Raw genomic sequence first — 5,753 nt, forward strand, 5'->3', positions numbered from 1 at the left:
GATCATTTCGTGCTGAGGCAACAAAGGCAGCTGTGTGAAAGCTGTGGGCACCCTGAGATGTTCCCAAAACAGCTGTACTAGACTCAGCACCCACCCATGAAACATACAACCTCTGCCGCTACAGTACTTCATGGGAAGTTATCTGGTATCAGCTAAGGGGTGAATTTATACTGTCCAGTTATCCCAGTGTTGCCTGCCCTGGGGGCTCGAGGGGACAACAATGGTCCGTCGCCCGGTGTGCTTGGCACCAATAAAGACACCGAGGGGAGAAAGCAAGCCAAGTTTATTTCAGAGCTCTGAAATGGCACTAGGAGACCATCATGTCTCAAATCCAGTGCAACAAATACAAATAACTTTTACCTTTTATACTTCAAACTGTTTACATACATCTCTTTGTTTGGCTGTTCCCCCTTACCCCTCCCTTCCAGACAACTGTTACAATAAGCTCTACATAAGCTTGTGAGAAAACTTTCTCAGTCTTTGCGACCTTGAGTTAAACGCCTGCAAACTAACTACCCCGCTTCTTATCTCTATTATTTCTGCTAGTGTGAGTGAAACTGCAGCCATCTGCTAAAAAGCTGACATTACATTTCTGCTTCAACCTACTTCAGAGCATGTAAGCAGTTAGCATAGAAGTAGGTGAGAGTTCCCAAGATGGAGTTTGGGGGTTCAGATAGGCCCAGAGCAAAAGAGCTTCATCGGCACTTGTGGCCTTCCACTCTCCCGAGTTACCTGGTAGCTATGCCTAGTGGACCCCAACAATCCCTCCTTTGAGAACACTCAACAAACCTTTGTCAGAGTTTTCTCATACTCTAAAGACAAAATGCGATTAAGCTCTATGCAATCAGGATTATCAATGAGAGGGTATAAGGGAACTTCTGGGGTATGGGAGGTACAAATCTTACATATGAGCACTTTACAGCAAATGAGCAAAAGAACAAGAACAAAACATACCACCACACCTGTGAGCAAGATGCGAACAATGTTTCCCCCTATATCCCCTAGTTCTCCTAAACCAGGTATCCAACCCCAAAGGGAATCCAAAATAGTGGGTTCTCCTTCCTGGGCCTTCCACTGGTTAAAGGCCCGTTCAGCTGACAAGATGTGCTTGTTAATGTCCTGTGAAAACTCTGGGACATAGTTACAACACTCTTCTCCAATAAGGGCACATACAATTACAACAACCCAAATGCCCAGAAGATAAGAAGAATTATTGACACTAAACAAGTCAAAAAATAACAAGACCAAATACATAGGCCAGGTCGGCCTTCTGTGAGAAAATAAAACCAATGCTCAGGGTTCTCGCGGGGAGTATGCTGTGACTGTTCAGAAAGATCACAACGCATTCCCAGCGACCCTTACTGTCTTTTGAATAACAGCTTAAGTCCCAAATCGTCGTTAGCAGTCTTCTCCGCAGGCTGGACAGTCCACTGTTTAGGAGCGGGCACTGCTTTCAGTCGAGAGTGATGAATCCAGTTCTTGTGTCCTTCGACCTTTGCCGCTGTATGGGTGACAAGCAGGACGGTGTGGGGTCCTTTCCACTTCTCTTGGAGAGGCTCGTCCTTCCAGGTCCGCACGAGAACGGAGTCACCAGGCTGCAGGGAGTGGACCGGAGTATCCAGCAGAAGAGGCTGTGAATCTTTGGTATACCTGTGAAGAGAAGAAAGAACAGCAGACAGAGAGCACATGTACTGAGACAAGAAACCACACCCCATTTCCCATTCCCCTGCCAGAACTGGGGTACCATTCATAGGCCATGCTCTTCCAAACATAATCTCGAAGGGACTAAGCCCTATCCTACCCTTAGGGAGAGCACGAATGCGAAGTAACACAAGGGGCAAGGCATCAGGCCACTTAAGAGAGGCCTCCTGACAGACCTTTGAGAGGTGTTGCTTGAGTGTCTGATTTGTGCGTTCCACTACTCCACTGGCTTGTGGTCGCCAGGGTGTGTGGAGCTTCCAGGGGATTTGCAGAGCACTTGATATCTTTTGAACAATTTGAGATGTGAAGTGTGTTCCATTATCAGATTCCATCCACTGAGGAAGGCCGAAGCGAGGAATGATTTCCTTGACAAACTTAAGAGCCACTGTTTTGGCAGTGTTGTTGCGACATGGGAAGGCCTCAGGCCATCCGCTGAATCGATCCACTAAGACGAGAAGGTACCTGTACCCTTGGGTTCTGGGAAACTCAGTAAAGTCTATTTGCCACACCAATCCTGGGCCTGGGGTAGGTTCCAGGGTGGCTGGTGGCACTGCTACTCCTGGTCGAGGGTTATTCTTTTGGCAGATTGTACCTGTGATGCTAGGGGTTTAAGTCCGGAGGTTAGAAAATATTTATTCATGAGCTGGGTAAGAGCCTCTCTGCCTGCGTGTGTGGTCTGATGCAGTTTCTGCAACACTGGTCGAATCAAGCCCTTGGGCAGGAGGATTTTTCCCTCTGTGGAATAAAGCCATCCCTCTTTTTCCTGGAGACCGAGACTGTCAGCCAGGTTTCTGTCCTCTTGGGAGTACTGAGGGGCTGCAAGCTCACCCACTGATGGGATGAGGGCATGCATTTGGGCATTCTCCTCAGTTGCTGATTTCAGGGTAGCAGCTCGTTTAGCTTCCCTGTCTGCTCTGGCATTACCCTTGGTTACATCTTGATCTTCCCTTTGATGGGCTTTGCAATGCACCACTGCTACTGCTGAGGGGAGTTGTACCGCTTCTAACAGCCGGAGAATTTGAGACCCATGCTTGACCGGGGAGCCTTGGGCTGTTAGCATTCCCCTTTGCTTCCACAAACCAGCGTGAGCATGCAATACCCCAAAAGCATACTTTGAGTCAGTAAAGATATTAACCCGTTTGTCTTTTGCCAGCTCAAGTGCCCGAGTCAGGGCCACTAGTTCAGCAAGCTGGGCAGATGTTCCTGCCGGTAAACTCTCAGCTTCCACGGTATCATGAAGAGACACAATAGCATAACCAGCCCTCCTTTGCTCATCCACAACAGTACTACTTCCATCTGTATACCATTCCAAGTCAGCATTTGGGAGTGGCTGATCTTTTAGATCTGGGCGGCTAGAATACTGAACATCTATGATTTCTAGACAGTCATGTTCCTGCTTTTCTGTCTCTGGTAGCAGGGTAGCTGGATTCAGGGAGGGACAGGTCTGCAGGGTGACTTCAGGATTCTCTAACAGCTTCGCCTGGTACCGAGCAACCCGAGCCTGTGTGAGCCAAAGACCACCCTTAGTGTCCAGCAAGGCTTGGACCATATGGGGAACATACACTTGCACAGTTCCTCCCAGTGTCAGTTTTTCAGCTTCCCCAAGCACTAGAGCAGTAGCTGCGACCGCCCTCAAACAGGCTGGCCATCCCTTTGAAACTTGATCCAGTTGTTTAGAAAAGCATGCCACAGGACGTTTCCAGGCACCTAATAGCTGGGTAAGCATTCCCAAAGCTACCCCTTTTCGTTCATGCACATACAGTTGGAACGGCTTAGATATATCGGGCAAACCCAGGGCTGGAGCTTCCATTAGCTTCCTTTTCAAGATTTTAAATGCCCTGTCCGCTTCTGGGGACCAGTGAAAGGGGTCATGATCCGCTCCCTTAACACATTCATACAGAGGTTTAGCCCACAGTCCAAACTCTGGAATCCATATTCTGCAAAAACCTGCCATGCCCAGGAATGCCCTAAGCCGTTTACGGTTGCTGGGGATGGGAACTTGGCAGATAGCCTCCTTCCTTTCGTTTGAGAGCTGTCTCTCTCCCTGCCTGATGTGAAATCCCAGATATTGAACCTCTGAAAGAGCAATTTGGGCTTTGCTTTGAGATACCCTGTATCCTCGCAGTCCAATAAAGTTTAGGAGACTCACAGTAGCTCTGAGACAAGGGATTAGACCCACAGCAGCAATCAACAAGTCATCTACATATTGCAGCAGGAGGGCTCTGTCTGAATTATCCCACTCCTCCAAGTCTCTGGCCAAAGCCTGTCCAAACAGAGTGGGGGAATTTTAAATCCTTGAGCCCATACTGTCCAACAAAGCTGCTTTTTAACCCTTCATTTGTCTTCCTTATGCCTTGCAGTATTTTGCAGATCTCACAGTTGCTTGGGCACATTCAGGCCCCCCTTTCTCTTGGTTGTCAGCCAAGTCTTGGCTGTGAACACTGTCCTTGGATAGCCTGCTAGCTGTATTTTCCTCTCAGTTAACTCATTCTGTTCTCTTTTCCTTCTCCCTTTCTCGGCTTCTTCTAACTTCCAAAGGAACCTTCCACTCTTCACTCATACACCTCTTCTCCAACCATTAACACATACTCATTGCCATCATACACCTTTCCCGTAACATAACTTCTGTACAGAGCTTTGAAGCAACAAACCAGGACGAGCACACTCACTTTTGAGGATTCCACTCTGTACAACCTCTGGTGTCCAATAGCTTTCCCTTTAAACCTTAAATGCCTTCTCTGTCTTCATCCTTAGCCTTGGCTATAACCTGATTCTGCTCCACTTCAGACAACAGGGTTCTCATAAGTATATTACAATCATCCCAGTCAGGCTTATGACTAGCTAGACACCCTTCAAAGATAGAAATGAACTTGCTTGGATTCGTTGAAAATTCTCCTGCCTCTGCCTTAAAAGCAGCTAGATGTACAGGGTTAAAAGGTACATGTGAGTAGACAGATACTATCTGAGCTGGCCGTTCCTGAGTTCCCGGACGGGCTACCACACTCTCAGTAATCAACGGATACAATCCCACGGGGGGGGGGGTACTCTCTGAAGCCTGTGGGGGTGGAGGAGCCGAAGGGGACACCGATTCTGGCATTACAACAGTGGGAGGGTTCTGGGGTTTAGCAGCCGTTACTACCGAGCCTGTCGGAGTCAAATGGCACTTGAGCAAAATATCAGTCCTATTTCTTAACACCATAAACGTATACGCATAGAGATGTTCATTCCATTTACCGGTTCTCTGACAAAACAAAAGCAATTGAAGGATCGTGTTGTAATTAAGTGATCCTTCCGGTGGCCACCTTTCTTGGCACTCTAGCTGGTACTGAGGCCAATCAACTGTACAGAACCTTTTCAATTTACTTTTAATCAACTGATCAGATCCAAACACCTTCCAGTTCACCAGAATGCATTCTAAAGGTGTACACTGTACCCTGCCGGCTGTACTCTGTCCCTGCCCCATACCAAGGGAGACTCTGGGCGTCCCCAGGTCACAACAGGCAGACACTGGGCGTCCCCAGGTCACAACAGACAAGTCCCCACTGGACTGTTCCTACCTTATCCAAGGGTCCGGTTCTGCACCGTCACCGTCGCCCTATCAACGGGACCGGTTCCCCACCGTTGCCCTATCAGCGGGACCGGTTCCTCACCGTCGCCCGCAGCTGCTTCTCCACTGTCTGTGTGCGTTGCACCGTTGTGCCCTCCGGGGTCGAGCAAACCACGTCTCCGCCGAGGCCCCCGATGAAGTCACCGGTGCGCGCTGGGCGTCGGTCGTTGCTGTAATCCGTCGGCCACCAGGAGGGATCCGGGCAAGGCTAAATTTCAGCCTCGAGCCCACCCAGGGACGCCAAAACTGTTGCCTGCCCTGGGGGCTCGAGGGGACAACAATGGTCCGTCGCCCGGTGTGCTTGGCACCAATAAAGACACCGAGGGGAGAAAGCAAGCCAAGTTTATTTCAGAGCTCTGAAATGGCACTAGGAGACCATCATGTCTCAAATCCAGTGCAACAAATACAAATAACTTTTACCTTTTATACTTCAAACTGTTTACAT

At 48.9% G+C, this 5,753-nt stretch overlaps 1 long non-coding RNA gene across 1 annotated transcript; it reads right to left on the reverse strand.

Moving 5' to 3' along the window:
- Nucleotides 1–266: 266 nt before the first annotated feature.
- LOC135976331 (uncharacterized) lies at nucleotides 267–5,252 on the reverse strand. Its single transcript, XR_010593486.1, has 2 exons — nucleotides 2,294–5,252; nucleotides 267–1,650 (listed from the first exon to the last, which is right to left on the reverse strand). It is a non-coding gene; the product is annotated as an uncharacterized LOC135976331 (long non-coding RNA).
- Nucleotides 5,253–5,753: the final 501 nt, after the last annotated feature.

The sequence above is a fragment of the Chrysemys picta genome, chromosome 17 (genome assembly GCF_011386835.1).
Source record: "Chrysemys picta bellii isolate R12L10 chromosome 17, ASM1138683v2, whole genome shotgun sequence".
NCBI classification, from domain to species: domain Eukaryota; kingdom Metazoa; phylum Chordata; order Testudines; family Emydidae; genus Chrysemys; species Chrysemys picta.